Genomic DNA, 18,777 nt, shown 5'->3' on the forward strand with positions numbered 1-18,777 from the left:
TAGAGTGTAACATTTTTATTCAAAAGAGATTTTTAAAAGATAATTTAGCCCTAACCTCTCATTTTGTAGACAGGGAGAGAGAGGCACAGAGAAGCTGCATCCTATACTGATATCACAGAGCTAGCTGGTGACAGCCAGGAGCCAATCAACCAACATCTGTTATAAGAGATATTAACCTGATATTAACTTATCAAAGGAAAAGCAGCAGTCACTCAACTAGATTCCTGATCAGGTAAGAAACTTAAGATTGACTGTTTTTAAAATTTTTAACTACTCCATTGGCTTAAATGAGGGTGAATTAAAAATAACACATAGATACATCAAATGATACAGGTATTAGAATTTATTCATTCAAGTAGATACCATGTGCTTGCCTAGAAGACTCCTTAAGAAAATTCCGTTAATTCCACTGCTGCTGTTTTTATGCAAATGTTTTGTGGGATTCCTCTTTGGGAAATGTGTTGACAGTCATTTTATAAGCTATTGGCTATGCAGGTCTTACTAATTTCATATTCATATGTCATTAAAAAATATGTTTCACCAGATTGACTACCAGCTTTGTTTGGCTGATTTGGCTCTGAGGGTCTTTTAGCTGCTGAAAAAATCAAAATCACTCTCCAAGGAACAAGATTTGTTACCACACAGCTGTTGAAATGAAGGTGCCAAAGACTCTGAAGGTAATTTGAAAACAGGTATTCAAAAACATTTTTGGCAATGGCAGCCGTTAGGAATAAATGTAGAGGAGCAAGGTGACTACTTAGAAGGAAAGGACACTTGTTTGGGTGTGTGCTTTTGTCTCACCGGTGGGAATTGGTCCTGTGCCCTTATGGATTTGAAGCTTGACAAAAATGATATAAATAACCTATCTTCTTTGTATACTCACACATTCCCATATCAAATATCCATTTTGGTAATCGTGTTCATTTAGAAAACATTGAAGTACTAAAATGTTGGTGCTGTCACTCAGTAAGTAATTCATTACTTTTTTAGGTAGTAGAAACCTTCAGTAAAGTAATAGAGCTTGTGTACCCATTAAGAAAAATCAAATCATTATATACTTTCTGAAATTAGGGGACATATACTTTATATTCAAGTACTAAAATTACATTCTCAGAGGGACAAAAGGTATCACTTCAGAACTTATTACTCTGCTGACAGCACCTATGTTCAATATAGTTTTATCATCATTCGTAATTGATGGTTGGTGTCCAAAAATAAGGTTGAGAACTGCCCCCAACTTTTCCCAGTTAAAAATGATAGTCCTTAAAGGAATACTAAATATTCTTGCATCACTCCAGTTTCATGCCACTTTTACATTTCAAGCATATTTAAACTTCAGTAACTGAAAATAAAAGAAAAAAATCATGTAAGAATTAATGGCATGTGATATTGCAAGGTATGTTAGACATTTAACTTCAGCATTACCAATGACTTGTCATGCAAAAAAAATTTACAGATTTTCATGCAAATACAAAACAATGCCAAGAGGAGTAAAGCCTGGGGTGAAAATACAGACACAGAGGGACAATGTAGAGGGCACTGAGGGCCCAAAATAGGGCTGCATGCAAGCCACATCATTTAAACGGTCTCAAGGGTCAAAGGAATATGAAAATGTGTTGTCTGTGATTAATTCTTTTATGTTTCAAAGCAAGGACTATAATGTGTTAACATTTCCCAAGTATGAAAATGTTGTGTATCATGAATCATCTGTGGGACATAATACTACTAAGCACCACACTCTTCAAAAGAACAGAAAATACACAATAATACTTCAAGAATAAAAGTATCTAACACATCAGTCTTATTAGCAAAAGCCATTTCAGATTGCAATTAAGGAGAAGGTAATGAAACTATTGGTGGTTACACTTCCTTACATTTGTGGACAGAAAGCCAAATCACATTTTCAGTTCACATTCACAGACATAAAAGTCACATGCTTAGGATCTTAGCTAAACATTTCAACTATAAGAGATTATATGTGGTTTATAATGCTTTAACACTATTTCATATTTTTTATTAGACATTCGTAACACCATTACATAAGCTTTTTTGCTGCTGTAATTTAAAAAAAAATTTTTTCTTTTTGCTAATCTGACATCCAGGAAATTTTTTAAAATTTTAATATAGATAAAGAAAATCCGTCACACGAGTGCTAAGTGAGAATAATACATTAGCAACTGTACTATTTATAGATCACATGGTTCTGAAGCAACTGATGGCTGGTTTACAGCTCTGTTCTTAATTATACTTGATCTATGATATTCTTTGTCTCTCTACATGACAGTATCTTAGATCTAGATCTGCTGCTTTCATAGCAGGAAACATCTTTAAATACAGACTTTGAAAATACCAATCAAATGTGGCATGGGGCAAGTTGGCATATCTAAGAATTCCATTTTGGAATTTGACGTGAAATGTTGAGTTCTAACTAATGAAGGTGATAAAACAATAACATTTATGAGCACTTATGTGCCACATTTGGTTCCAAAAGCTCCACATCAGTTAATCTCCACGCTAACTTCATGAAGTTAATACCATCATTATTCCCATATTACAGAAGAGGAAACTGAGGTGTATAAATCTTCTATTACTTGCCCCAGAGTCGGAAATTGAATTTGCAAATATTCCTAGTTGCGAACATCACTGTTTTTAAGAGCATGACAAGTTCCTGCAACCTAAGCCTGCTTCAACTTTATATTTAAAATTAGTAGTGCTTGACTCTCTTAAGTGATATCACAGTGCATCCTTCCCACAGCTTGATGCTTGAAGATTATTTATTTAAATCATCAGATGCTATTGGCTTCAACAACATCTTTTTTTGGTTATCCTGCAACAATTTTTGTAATACTCATTTTTAGTTTCTGGGGCTTTCTTCAATTTTTCCTTTTATGATAATGTAAAAAAAGAAAGAATTTAAATGTGACAGACCATGAATGGCAATTAAAAGGTAGTTGCACATTAACTGGTAAATCTGCGGAAACAAAGGTAAATTTTTCGCTTAGGACTGGGGATAGTAGGTAGAGAGTGGGAAGTGACAGCCAATGGGTATGGGGCTTCTTTTAGGGGAGATAAAATGTTACAAAATTAGATTGTGGTGATGGTGGCATAACTCTATGACTATAGTAGAAAACACTGAGTTGTATCCTTTAAGTGGGTGAATTGTTTATTATGTGAATTATATCTCAATAAAGCCATTTCTTTTTAAAAAGGACCCTCTCCCCAACCTCACATTATGGACTGAGAAGAAACAATTATGGTAAGTTTATAATTTTATTTGGTATAAATAATTTTTATCTTTAATTGAACGAGAGTAAGCCACTCATTCCAACCCTTGCAATCAATTAGATGTACATGTATTTCGTTTATCTGACTTTGTTTTGTCTCTGATAAATGAATACCTTTCATGTTGTGACAGACATTAGAACACCAATACCAGGAGTCACTATTACTCAGAAGTCTCCAGGTTGTTAGTCAAATGGCATGAAATTGCCCAGCCTGACCTCATGATGTAATGGCATTGATGAACTGGCTTAAGATAAAATACATACTTCATGAAAGAAGGAAACAAAACAAAAAACTCAAATCCTTTTCCTACTCAAATCCCATGTTCTTAAAGACACATGAATGAATCTTGACATAGTTTTATCCTTCTCATCCAGAAAACACTGAAACTAGGGACATGTTTTCGTTTTTCTCCTCATGATTCTGTTCTCATTTCTCAAGTTTTAGAAGTTTCATAGTTCTAAAATGTCATCTTAGTGACATGAGTATTCTCTGGGCAGAATTTAGGTTTACATTTATACTTAGCTCAGATACACCTTTTCTGTGACCTCCTTTTTGTTTTACACATGCTGTTTTCCACTCTTTGTTTCTCTTCTAAAATAATTATGTTTCCCTGGGAAAGTTGTTACTGTACATTCGGGTCACTACTTTGTATTATACAAATCTTATTTTCACACACATAAAAGAGAACTTTGAAAACAAGTGAGGTAAAAGAACAAGTAATAATGTAACAAAGAGGGGTTAAGGGAAAGATAACAGTTGGCTTGAGATACATCTGTTTACATAAATGTGTCTACGTGAATGCATGTATACATGTGTGCCTATAACACTGCCTAATCCAAAAAAAGGTTACTTTTGCAATCCTTATGAACTAAGAGATGTAGGCATTATCCGTAGCTGCTACAATCACAAAGACACAGATATTTCATGCCTTCTGATGGAAGAATAAAATATTACTACAAAGAAGTCTTGCAAACCTCTATTTACTCCCAAAACACAATTCCCTCAAATGAATCAGAATCTAACCAAACTTCTGGATCCAACTACCAGTTTACAGCAACAAAGAGGACAGAGAAACATGGTAATTTATACTATAAAATGCAATCAGCAAAATCTGAAGTGTGGGAAGCTCTACAAGACAAACGATCTGATTTCATCTATATAAAATTATAAGAAACAAATAAAAATGGCAGGAGAACGTACAGATTTGAAGAGATTTGAAAAGGATCAACTAGTGACAATGTATAGACTTCATTCTGATCTTGGTTCAAACCAACAAATTATAAAACACAACAAAGCAGCAACTACAACAACCAAACCCATTTGTGATACTTCTGAGGCAATTCGAACCCTGAAAAAGCACTGAGTATTTGTTAATCCACTAATTGTTAATTTTTATATGTGATAATGGCATTATGGTCATGCAATACTGCAATATTAAGAGCTGAAAAAATCTGATGCATCGGATTGCTTCAAAAGAATATGGGAGGTATGTAGTACTTATATACCCTCTGAGTATATCGCAAAGGTAGAACTGTAAAGAAGTTTTGAACTTTCTCTCAAAATAATTCAGGGGATTATATCAACATGAGTTGGTAATTACTGAAGCTTAGTAATAGGTAATAGATATTCATAATTCTACTTTTTCTACTCTTTGTTTAAAACTTTTTATAATAAAGATAAGAAAAAAATGAATCATAAAGCACTTAATGCAATGCCTTAAAAATACTTATTAAAAAGTAGACATTATCGGCTAATAGCAGAAAAAAATATTTATAGCTTTTTTCTTTTTTTTTTTTTTGTTGCTACTTCAAATCTAACACCAGAATGAAAACATTTCCATTCGCATGAAGCACAAGGGGCTACTTGTACCTAAAAATAAGAAAAGGAAGCAGATCAGAAAAGAAGGAAAACTCAGATCCCAATGACTATCACTTGAAGCCTAGTGAAGGCTGAGAACTGGATTATGAAAATGTGGGAGCTGATCCTCGTTTGACCTCAAAGGATGAAATTCAATTTAGAATTCTTTGCTTAGGAAGAAATCAAAATCACGGGATGCTAATTATTTTAAATAAGTTCTGTGAAATAGAATCCCAGATGAAACCTGTTTTATTTTTCTCCCATTTATGTCATTTCTGAGACTGGTCATGCTACGTAAAAGCACACTGCGCAGGAAGCAGTTCAAGGTGAGGAGGCTCAATTCCGGTAAAAAGCTCAGGTAGCCCAGGGGCATAGAGACCAAGACTAACATAGCTAAGGGGTAGCTGAAATTATATCTGGATTTTATAATCACTCTAATGCATAGTAAGTAGGATGTTTTCCTTAACTTTGAGGCCTAAGACATCTACGGTATCACTTTGTTTGGAATGTCATTATTTTTTTCTCCCAAAGAAATACAGACCTTCTCTTCTTTCTGATCTTGCACCCTGCTTCAGCCACCAGTAAGATCTCTCTGCTTCTCCTTAAAACGAAACTCCTCAAAAGTCATCCCTTCTGCTCTTCCCTTTTTAACCTACTTGAATCACACTTAAAGTATTGTAACATCATCTACACTGGAGGTCAGTGACCTGTGGCCCATGAACCAATCAAGCCCATTATGTGTTTCTGTAAATAAGGTTTTATGGGAGGATAACCATACTCATTCTGTATGTACTACCTATGCTTAGTGCTACAACAGCAGAATTCAGTAGTTGCAAAAAAGATCAGATGGCCTGCAAAGTCGAAAAGATTTACTCTCTGGCCCTTTAAAGAGTTTGCTGGCTACTGATATAAATAGTTTTTTTCAGGGTCACCAATGAACTTCATGTTGCCTAATCAAATGTTGATTCTCAGGTCTCCTCTTACCCTGTTGATCTTCCATTAGACACAGTTCATTGCATCTTTCTTCCTGAAACGCTTGCTTCCTTGAAGCCTGGCATACCTCCACAGTTTCATTCTTGTCCTACCCCATATAGCATTTGTCCTCAGTCTGTTTTGCTGGATCACTCTTCATCTTCCTGGTCTTTAAAAATTGGGGGTACTTGGACTTAGTTTTTGAGTCTCCTCTGCCTCCCTTCCCAGCTTGGAACTTTCCCAGAGTTCCAGACTCATATATCCAATTAATTGCCGTTTACTATCTTTAATTAGATGTCTAATACATACAGTCTTCAAACCAAACACTTGGTCTTCTTCCTAACCCTCCCGCCCAGACAAACAAACTAACACCAAGCAAGCAAACAAAACCTTGATCCTCCCTCAGTCTTCTTCAACTTAGGAAATTCTGATTCTTCCAATTACCCAGGCTGCAAACTTGTAGTGACTCCTCTCTTTCTCTGACACTCCACATCCAATCTGTTAATAAATCCTACGTTCTCAGCTTTAAAATACACCCATAATCTGACCACCTTTCACCATCTCCACCACTACCACCCCAGTCCAGGTCACCACCATCTCTTGTCTGGAGCATGATATTGACCTCAGCTAGTGTCCCTGCCTACCTATTTCTGCTGCACTTTATTCTCCTTACAAGGGCCAGGGTGATCTTTTAAAATTGTAATTCAGATCATGTCATTCTGCTCGGGACCCTCCAGTGGCTTCCCACCTCATTCAGAATAAAACCCAAAATGTACAACATGGCTGGAAAGGCTCTCCATAATCTGGCTCTAGCTGCCACTTTGATCTCCTCTGCCATTGTGCCTTTTTGTCTCACTGTCCTCCTGCCATGCTGGCCTTGTCATTTTTCCTTGAATCCTCTGCACACCATCTTGATTCAGGGACTTTGCTTTTGCTGTTCCCTCTGCTTGTAATGTTCTTCCCTTAGAAGGCTGTTTTCTCACCTTGTTCAGAGTTGTGTTCAAATATCCCCTTATCAGTGAGGCTTTTTCTGACAGACTGATCTAAAACTGCATTGGCCCTACTGCTCTTTGCCTTTTTCTTTTCTTTCTTTCTTTCTTTCTTTCCTTCTTTCTCTTTCCTTCCTTCCCTCTTTCCTTTCTCTCTCTCTTTTCTTTCTCTCTCTTTCCTTCCTTCCTTCTTTCCTTTCTCTCTCTTTCTTTTTCTTCCTCTCTCTCTTTCCTTCCTTCCTTCTTTCCTTTTTTTCTTTCTTGTCTTTCTTTCATTCTTTCTATCACCATCTGCCTACATACACATTTGTTTATTATGTGTTTCCCTCATGGAAATATAAAGTCCCTGAAAATAAGAAATCTGTTTTCATCCACTGCCATCTCTCTGGTGCCTTAGAACATGTACATATAGTATATACTCAATAAATATTTGTTGAATGAATACATGTTCCAACTCCTTTTGTGTTTGCCCACATTGTGGCATTTATTGCTCCCTATTTTTTATTTGTTACTTGACTGTCTTCTACTAAATTGTGTAGACTGACTCCTTAAAGAAAGGGCTTATTTTTATTTCATTTACTGATTATTTTCAATATCTCCCTAAGCTAGTAGCTGGTAGAAAGTCTGCTAGTGAATAAATAAATCAATGATCAATGCAGAAACTGGCTTATTTGTAAAAAAAAAAAAAAAAAAAAAAAAAAGGGAGGATTTTCAAGTTGACCAATCATTTATCATGTACGGAGCTGTTCTTAGGGAGGGACTTTAACAATAATAGGACTGTCAACTAGGACCTAGAGAAGCTGAGCAAATAATATTCAATCTAAATGGAATGTGATGTTTCCCAGTGTTAAGCAATAAAGTCAAGGTATCAAAGCAGAATATTTCTGTGTACTCAAACCCCATTTCCCTATGAGTTTCCGCCATAAATCCTTGTCTTGTTTAATGAGCTAAAGAGGCCTGATGTTGCCTCATTAGGGTCTGCCTACTGTGGCTCCTGCCACCGGGTGGCTGTGGATTAAAGACCTGTCACGTCATCAAGCTGCTCTGGCAGGTGTTACAGGAGCTCAGAGCTGAAGCAAATGAAACTGCTATTTGAGCTTCACTTTAAGTCCTAATTACTTATTTATAGACTAACCAAAATGAACTGTACTGATAATCGTTATTTTTTAAAAACAGTATTGAATAGAAGTTTGGTATTAACCAGAAACACTCAACTAAATGGCACATTAGATTATTTATTGTAAAGCTGCAGATTTAGTTTATGTCAACTCCACCACACCGGGATCCAGGAGCCGTCCTAGCTCTATTCCCAAATTACTCCTCTGCCGGGCTCCGGGGTACTTACATGAAACTATCTCAGAAACACTGGCTAACTCTATGTCCCACAGGATGAAGTAACAACAACCACGTTTATGGCTGTTTTTAGGTTGAACTGTATGTTTCTTATTCTTTCTTACACAATATTCTCAAATTTGTATGGATTTTTTTAGTTAAAACAAATGATTCCTGTCAACCTTGCCCCAGCAAGCAGGTTAGGCAGCTTTCCTGAACCTCAGGCCTATAAATCCAGCCTCTCACTCATGCCCGCCTAGATTTCCCATAGCTAAAACTGCTTCAACCAATGCTCTGGAGCAACTTGGGAAGGAATAAACTTGGACTCAATTCACACCAAATGCCAAAATTATTAAGGGATAGATTACAGATCTAAACACATAGGCTTAAACTGTAAAATTCCTAGAAGAAAACACAATATACTCACAATGTGAAGTAGGCAAAGATTTACGGGTAGAATGTATAAAGGACAAATGATAAACTAAAATTGGACATCAGCCCAAGTTAAAAATGTCTGTTCTTCAAAAGAGGTCACTTAAAAAATGAAAAGACAAGTCACAAAGTGGGAAACAGTGTTTGCAATACATATATCTGACAGTTTTTATTCAGAATATTTTTAAAGTACTAAAATTGAACAATAAATAGATAAACGAATAAAAAATGAGCTAGAGATTTGACTGGATATTTAACAAAAGATATATATAAGTGACCAGAAAACATATGAAAAACATCATCAGTTATCAGGGAAATGCAAATTAAAGCCAAAGCTCACTTGATACCCACTAGAGTAGCGAAAATTAAAGATTGACAATACTAAGCATTAGCAAGATGTGGGGCCCTTGCAACTCTCACTTAAATTGGTGGGAATGCAACATGATATAGTCACTTTGAAAAAATAGCTTGATATCTTCTTATAAAGCTAATCTATGACTCAGGAATTCACTTCTAGAAAATTACTTATGAAAAAAATAGCTTGATATCTTCTTATAAAACTAATCTATGACTCAGAAATTCACTTCTAGAAAATTACTTAAGAGAAACACGTATGTCCACAAAAAGGTATATGCAAGACTGTTCACAATTACTTCAAACCGGAAACTACACTAATATCCATTAACAGGTAAATTAATACGTTGTGTCATATTCATACAGTGTAATGCTACTCAACAATAAAAAGGACTGAATGACTGATACAGGAAACAACATGGATGGACCATAAAAGCATTATAGGAGGCAGACACAAAAGAATACATATATAAATATAGATAATTCCAATGATAATAAGTCCTAGAACAGGCAAAACTAAGCTATGGTGGTAGAAATCAAATCAGTGGAAGAGTTAAGAAGGATGTCTAATCCATATATTGTCATGTCATGTAACCATGACACCTCCCGAAACTGTATTTTCAGCCTATGGTACTCTCCTAAATATGTATAGATTAATCTTCTATATCTTGTCTCAGAAGGTAGTTTTAGAAACTCTTTTCTCTTTGTCTATCTCATGAACACTTATGCATTTTTAAGCTTATGCTTAGGTGTTCTACCCAATGTCATCATAGAGAATGCCACTTATTTTTATATATTTCTCTCCTGCCACATTATGATCTAATAGCAGGTAACATATTACTTTCATCTTTGAATCTCTGGGATTTAGATCGTGACACTTACTCAATATTCACTGAATGAATGCAGGAACCAAAGTGTTGAACAATGATTTCCAACATGAGGATGGAGAGAAAATTGGGGCAAAGCAAAACAAAACAAACACAACAAAATAACTGAACATCAGGCGAAAGGGGAGAGAAGTAATGGAAGACTAAGAACCAAATCGGCCAGGTGTGGTGGCTCACGCCTGTAATCCCAGCACTTTGGAAGGCTGTGAGTGGATCACCTGAGGTCAGGAATTTGAGACCAGCATGACCAATATGGTGAAATCACATCCTTACTAAAAATACAAAAATTAGCTGGCCGTGGTGGCGCGTGCCTGTAATCTCAGCTACTGAGGAGGCTGAGACAGGAGAACTGCTTGAACCCGGGAGGCAGAGGTTGCAGTGAGCCGAAATTGCCTCACTGCACTTCAGCCTGGGTGACACAGCAAGACTCTGCCTCAAAAAAAAAAAAGAAAAAAAAAAAAAAGAATAAGGACCAAACCTAAATAAGTAGTTTCTTTTTATTGCATTTCTCTGCAGTTATCTCTCAGATTTGTTTTTTTCATGAATTTCATTTCATAATTCTAATGCTCATGACCTCATTTACTTCTAGCTGCCTTTTATTACTAGTAATAAAAATGGGGTGGTTTAGCTATTTGCTTGTATGCATTTTTGCTTAGTGTCACATTTTCGGTTCTATCTATTGTCCACACTTCAATAATGGAAAAGTTTTAAAGATTTCTAGTAGCATTTATAACTTCAATAAAATCTACCATTTAATTTTTCTTTTCTAGCTTTTTTCCTAATTAACTTTTATTTCCTTTCCTAACTAAAAGCTTAATTTATTAAAAAATACCTTTTCCATTAACAAATGGAAGCATTTCCTTTTTAGAAAAATTCAAAGGAAATTGAGGGAAAAAATTATCATCTTATTACAGAGATATAAATCTATTTTAGTATTATTATTTCTTTGTTTTTAAAAAATGTATCTTGTTTAAATTTAGTTATAGTTTTCTATATATTTTTAAATTCCGATTTATGAGTTTACTATTTCACATAGTGAAGTGTTATGGGCATAGGCTTTGGAATTTGGCTGTATGACTTTAGGAATATTATTTAATCTCTGAGCCTCAGTTGTGGGTGTTTAAATGTGATAACATATTAACAGCTTTTACCATAGTTGCTGACACTATAGGTCAATAAGTAGAAGTCAATTATTTTAAGAGTAATAAGCACACTTTCCCACATCATTAGAAAGTCTTTAAAAGCATCAGTTTTAATGAACATATAACAATAAAATAAAATTAAAACTCAGTAACATAAAGAAATCTGGAAAACTCTCAAATGTATGGAAATTAAACAACACTCTCCTAACTAACCAATGAATCAAAGAAGAAATCACAAGAGAAAATGAAACTACTTTCAGATGAATGAGAATGAAGACACAAGATACAAAATTTTATAGGATGTAGCTAACACAGTACTTAGAGAAAGCTTTATAGCCATACACGTCTATATTTAAAAAAAAAGATCCAAAGGAATAATCTAATCTTCTATCTGAAGATACTGGAAAAGTAAAACCAAACTAAACATAAAGCAAAGAGAAAAAAAGCAATAAGAAAGATTGGAGCAGAAATTAATGAAACAGAGAATTTTAAAAATAGAGAGAAATTAATAAGACAAAGTAGGGAAGAAAAATCTTTTTTAAAAAAGATGGATAAAATTGATGAACTTAGCTAGATTGGCCATGAAAATAAGAGAGATTTTCATTGCAAACATTAGGAATAAGAGATATTATTATTGACTTTACAAAAATAAAATTTAAAAGGGAATATTATGAACAATTATATGTCAGTAAATTAGCTAACTTAGATAAGATGGACTAATTCCTAGAAAGACACAAACTACCACAGTTGAATCAAGAAAAAATTAAAATCTCAAATAGACCTATAACAAGAGAATGAATCAGTAACTTAAAAAATTATCTATACAGAGAAGCCCCTGCCTAGATGGCTTTCCTGGTAAATTCTACTAAACATTTAAAAAAGAATGAAAACCAATTCTCACAAAGTTTTCTAAAAGATAAAAGAGGAGACATTTCCCAACTTACTTTATGAGGCCAGTATTACCTAGGTAAGAAAATTTGACAAAGATATCACAAGAAAAGAAGACTACAAAGTAATGCATCTTATAAACATAATGACAAAATAAAATTTCAAGTGAATTTACCACAGTGGCTTCACATTCCCATATTGTTTGCTGTTTTCCATTTTCTTTGCACTCTATATCGCAATGGATACACCATTCAGTACATTTTGGATTATTTTCTTGGGATAGATTTCTAAAGGTTAAATTACTGAGTTAAAAATTATGAACAGTTTAAAAGTTTTGACATACTGCCAAATTGCTTTCAAATAATCTGTACTAATTGACTTTTCCAGCAGCAACCATTTATTCTTAATTAATAACTGGTCCCAAGAAGATATCATGATTGCATTTTTTTCCCTTTCAACACCCTCTTACACTATCCAAATTACCTCCTCACAATGTGAGAAGTCTCCTGCCCTCAAACATCAGACTCCAAATTCTTCAGTTTTGGGACTCACACTGGCTGTCTTTGCTCCTCAGCTTGCAGATGGCCTGTGGGCATACCTTGTGATCTTGTGAGTTAATACTTGATAAACTCCCCTTTATATATATATATATACATCCATCCATCCTATTAGTTCTGTCCCATCCCTCCAGAGAACCCTGACTAATACAGACAAGAGCTCTGCTTAATTCGTTTTGCTGGTGGAATAACCTCCCTATCTTGCTCCCTGTTCTACTTGGCAAATAATGATCTATTCTTCATTATTTAGCTCACATTTCCCCTATTGCTTGCCCATCCTCTCCTCCATAGCAGAACTTACCTTGCCTCACTCATGCCCCTTCAGTACTTTGCATGCATTGTCACATTGCCTTAGTAACTTAGAAATCTCTGTCTTTGAATTGTGAGGTTCTTTAGAGTTTATTGTAGTTCCAGTTCCTGGCACAGTGCCTGGATTATGATGTGCTCAATACATATATGATGCATGAATAAATGGCTGTAACCGTCTAGGACAGAGGATCCTGGAGTAATTAGGAAAGACTTCTAAGGTGCCATCATTCTGAACACAGGACTTTGGCAGACTAAGTTTAGCATTAATTTATTTGCTAGGATTCAAAGTATTCCAGCATGGATATGAATATGACCCTAAATTGGGAATATGAGAGAAGTATCAGAGAATCAAATCCCCAGAGACGACGCTGTTGCACTGTGTTATCCACTACAGCTACATTTCTTTCAACATCCGTTCTGCCTTGCAAACATGAAACTTTGTGTGGTCACTGAGTCATAGGTCCAGTTTTTGGCAAAAACTGAAACAGCTTTCTTCAGGTTCATTAAAGCAGATGAAGCTTTTATGCTACTGTCAGCTAGGGGGTCACTTGTTCATTTATTTATTTATTTACTAATTAGCATAATTATTCATTATTCCTTTACTAATTAATAAATTTATTTAGTGAATGCCTGTATGTCCCACTATGTGTCAGGCCTTCTACTGAGCCCTTAGCAATTTGGTCTTCATTTAGATATTCATGTTTTGAACTAGTGCAAGAGATGATAAAATTTAGTAATAGATTCTGAAACTGTGTCATCTTCTTTGCCAATCTGTGCATCATTTTGTGTGGTAGATTCCACAGGAAATTGCCAGGCTTTGTGACTCCAATCAATTATTTCGTAGGTCTAAAACTGTATAGCATTTCATCATTAAGTTTCAAAATACTATGGCTTATGCAAAAACTCAAAGGGTCTGAAAGCAGAACAAAACTAAGTAAAAAATTAAAAACCTTTATTCCCTACTTTGCTTACTTTAAAGACATTCTCAATTAGCTGGGCATGCTGGTATACCCCTGTAGTCTCAGCTACTTGAGAAGCTAAGGCAGGAGAATTGCTTGAACCCAGGAGGCGGATGTTGCAGGGAGCCGAGGTGGTGCCACTGTACTCCAGTCTGGAGATAGAGTGAGACTCCATCCAAAAAAAAACCAAACAACCCCCACCCCCACCAAAAAAGACAGACTTTCTCACCAGTTGGACATGTTGTTGAAATTATTTTTAAATTCCCATATGTTGGATAGATAAATGGGGCTTAGAACATAAGTTGTTGGTCACATTGCTAATTTCATGATTTCTATATTAATGTTTTTCTTTGTCATTTTTTTACTTTTATATTTTCTACGATTAAAAGGTTCTTGTCACTGCCTAGAGAGCTAACTAAGGCTGCACAGTACGGCTGTCAGCCCACAATGGTCACAGTAGGTGACAGCAGAAAGCACTGGCAGGAAAAGCTTTAGGGCTTACAGACGGAGGTCGGACTAAGTGATCAGTGTTGGGCAGGGAGAATGGCTTTCAGGATCCAGTGAAGCCAGCCAGTGTCCACAGAGAGCCAAGAATCAGACTGACAATGAGGAGACCTGGTTCTCCAGTGTGACTTGCGTAAGTCATTCATATTTCTGGGCCTGTTTCTTCATCTATAAAAGACAGTGCATAGACCAGCTGGTCTCTGAAATTTCTTTCATCTCTACCATTCTCAAATACTGAAACCTCATTCAAGGTCAAGCTAAAAGATAAATTCTTTTTCTCTTTTCTATTTTAGCGTTCCCTAAATGCATTGATAATTGAGGGTATTATTTTGTTCCTGTGATTGTTTCTCCCTACATCCAGAGATTGACAAAACAGTTAATAAAATCCTAATGTGAATGAAAATTCTGTCTGGATGATCTTTAATGAACTTAACTGAGCACTCACTAAGTACATTTCACCACATTAGGCCCCTTCTCTGACTGTCCTGATCCTCTCCTTCCTTTAACCACAGTTATCCAGTTGGGACTTAAGGGTTCTCTAATTGCTCTATTGATGCTAATTTTTTGTTTCATCTTCATCTTAACCCTGTAAGGAGCAGGATCTTACCTTAAAATTTTCTTTGGCACTCTTCAAGGTACCCCAGAATAAAGTATGGAACCAAATGATAAAAGGTGCTTGGCAATAATAATAGCATTTGTTACTAACATTTGTTAAATGCTTACTCATAGAGTGGATACTTTTATAAATGCCTTACCTGGATTAACCATTCAAAATGCTTTCCAGATATCAACTCCTATTAAGTGGCTACAAATAGTGTTCACAACATACATAAGGAAACTGAGCTAGACAAAGGTTGAGTCTCTTGCCCAAGGGTTTACACGCTAGAAGTCATGAGCCAGGATTCATACCCAAGCAGTTTGGCTCCAGAGTTGAGCTCTTATCTATTATATGATACTACCTTTTCTGTGATTGCTTGCAAAGATTCCAAGTGTGCATTCTACTCTGCTCTCAGCGGATAGCCACCATAACTACTGCTGAGAACTTCTCCAGGAAAATTATTTTCTATAAAATTTTATACCTTATTTCTAAAACATAATCTCTGTTGCTTTATTTTTTTCAAGTGGTTCAAGCAATGAGATTTCTGTGATCAATCCCCAAGGGCCATGATACCAGTGAATACTTTTAATGAACTGAGTCACTTGCCCAGGGGTTTACACAACCAGGTGTCATGAGCCAAGATTCACACCCAAGCAGTTTGGCTCCAGAGTTGAGCTCTTATGAAGTAATATGATCATTTGCAGAAAGCATGCCCCTCCTCAATTTCATTTCTTCATTCCCAGGAATGCCAGTTCTTCTGTAGCTTCCCTAAGGGCTCCTCTCCTTTCCTGGTAATCTCTCAGACTAGTCTGTACTGGCTGATCTTGCATACCTATCCTAAAGGTTATGTGACTCCATGGGGCTGGCACAAAAGCTATAAGCTGATTTACCCTTACCTGTTTAGGGACATTACTCTCACTGAGATCCATGCATTGATTACATCAATTTAAAGTTACAGGATGCTCCATCCTTTTTCTGTTTTCATTGCTGTCTCCCCAGTACTTCTGAAGTTACTCATCTCTCATGAACTTTCTCTTGTTAGAAGACTTTCCTAATGACTCTAGGATCCTCTGTCCTAGACAGTTACAGCCATTTATTCATGCACCACATATATATTGAGCACATAATAATCCAGGCACTGTGCTAGGAACTACAATAAACTCTAAAGAACCTCACAATTCAAAGACAGAGATTTCTAAGTTAGGGAATGTGACAATGCATGCAAAGTACTGAAGGGGCATGAGTGAGGCAAGGTAAGTTCTGCTATGGAGGAGAGGATAGGCAAGCAAGAGGGGAAATGTGAGCTAAATAACGAAGAATAGATCATTATTCACTAGGTAGAATATGGAACAAGATAGGGAGGTTACTCTATCAACAAAAGGAATTAAGCAGAGCTCTTGACTGTTATATTAGTCAGGGTTTTCTGGAGAGACATAATGAATAGGATATATATATATATAAAATATTACATTATATTATACACATATATGTATGTATATTTGTATATATGTGTATGTATATATGTTTTATACATATATATACATATATATATATGAGTTTTTTTTTTTCTTTTTAATCCTATTTTTAGATTTGTCTCAGCTCCAAGTAAGGTTAAATATATGAGTTTTTAAAGTATTAACTCACAAGATGACAAGGTCTCACAACAGGCCATCTACAAACTGAGGAGCAAGGAAAGCCAGTTCGAGTCCCAAAACTGAAGAACTTGGAGCCCAAGTGCACTTTTGTCCCTGTAACCTAGACGTTTTCTGCTTATATAAATTAAGGCCTGGGGTGGTGGCTCATGCTTATAATCCCAGTACTTTTGGAGGCTGAGGCGGGTAGATTACCTGAGTTCAGGAGTTCGAGACGAGCCTGGCCAGCTTGGCCAACATGGTGAAACCCCATTTCTACTTTAAACACAAAAAATTAGCTGGGTGTGGTGGTGGGTGCCTGTAATCGCAGCTACTTGGGAAGCTGAGGCAGAAGTGTGGGTCAAGATGGCCAGGGGTAGACCTATGTTAATTCTAGTTAAATAATTATAAGCTTGTTTGGCTCAGAGTACACTGAAGTTTATGCACCAAACTAAACTATATTATTGGTGCAGTTAATTAGAAATCAAATGGCAACAGTAGGCCTAAGGTAAAGTCCATCCGAGAGCGCAGTAACACTGGGGAACACCTCGGGGTGGGTGCAGAGCAGGCAATACTGCTCAGGTCCCACGAATGCCTTCCTAACATGGAGACTGCAAGACGGCTTCGTAAAGAGGGCTTATGCAAAGATATCTAAGAAGGGAGGCGACCTCTGCTCACAAGATCCGGGAGGGTCTTTGCAGATGGGAGCTAACAAGGAGGAGAAAAGCCTTGCAGGGCAGAGATCATGGAACACCTCAGGCTCTGCCTAGGTTCGAAGAATATGGAGTGATTTTAATTGCTCTATGTCCTCAATGCTCTGGAGATAAAAGTCCCTTGATACATTGGGTGTGGTCAGACCCCTGGCTCCTCATCCGCTATTTTTGTGATGCAGGGGCACCCTGATAACAATCGGTGATAAACTCAGAGTACTAGTTTAGCATGTCTTTAGAGGGATCTCAAGTGCTGTTAAATGCTCAGAGCGCTAGTTTAGCTTGTCTTAGAAGGATCTCAAGGGCTATCTTAACTATTCTTTTACCCTCCCTTTCCATGCCATAAGATCAATGAGATTATGCACATATTAAAAGTGTTTGGAGCCCAGAGCTCCGGGCCAACGTGGTTCCCATGCTTGCATTGGTCCCCTGGATCCATGCTGTAAATTCTACTCTTGTGTCTCTGTCTTTATTTCCTTTTCTCAATCCCTCATCACCGCCAGGACTAAGTACACCAAGTATGGGGTTGAGGCTGGTACCCAACACAGAAGAACTGCTTGAACCCCGGAGGTGGAGGTTGCAACGAGCCAAGATTGCACCACTGCATTCCAGCCTGGGCAACAAGAGTGAAACTCTGCCTCCAAATACAAATAAATAAATAAATAAAGTAGGAATGCAGTAGGCTCCCTATCAATCTCATTTCTAGAAACACTGTGATTAACTAGCCAATGACAGAGCTCTACACAAGTCAGACTATTCTGATTGCTGCTGTGCCTCTGCTGTCCATTACAGTAGCTACGCCTACCTCGGCTTTGACAGTTGAGTGCTGCCACTTGGCCCCTGACACCTCAGGGTCCAATTATTCCCACAGTATTTAAATTCTGTAGTTGAGTGACTGTGGTTCCCACTGTTAGATCTGACATACAGAGAAGAGCCATTACAGGGTTCTTCAAAGATGCAGGTGCTGCCCTCACAAATCTATTTCACAAGGCATTAATCAAGGATATATCTTCTGGACTCTCCAGGCTTGGATGAGTAGGTCTAAAATGACTAATCCACTCCACCATCCCAATCTCCCTAAGCCTTTTTGATCCCTTTCTCTACATTAAACCAAGGGAGATTGGGCATTCCAGCTTGCTCACAGTGGGCCATTTTTTAATCCATATTTCAGCTAACCAAGCAAACAAACTATTAGATCCTTTTTTAACTTTCTGAGCTGCACCATTAAATGCAGAGTCCCTATTTAATGGGCCCGAATAAAAAAATTCAGCTTGATCCAACTCTGTGTTCCTTCTATCATGATCCCACATCCTTAATATCCATTCCCATGCCTGTTCTCCAGATTGCTGTTTATGTTCAAGCATTTCTTTT

At 36.6% G+C, this 18,777-nt stretch overlaps 1 protein-coding gene across 33 annotated transcripts in view; it reads right to left on the minus strand.

Annotated features, from left to right (window-relative positions):
* The window catches only part of DLG2 (discs large MAGUK scaffold protein 2), a 2,157,409-nt gene that overhangs the window by 30,805 nt on the left and 2,107,827 nt on the right, over positions 1-18,777 (minus strand). The gene's annotated exons all lie outside the window — the stretch shown is intronic.

The sequence above is a fragment of the Aotus nancymaae genome, unplaced genomic scaffold (genome assembly GCF_030222135.1).
Source record: "Aotus nancymaae isolate 86718 unplaced genomic scaffold, 86718_ANA_hifiasm-v0.15.2.pri h1tg000059l, whole genome shotgun sequence".
Taxonomy (NCBI): domain Eukaryota; kingdom Metazoa; phylum Chordata; class Mammalia; order Primates; family Aotidae; genus Aotus; species Aotus nancymaae.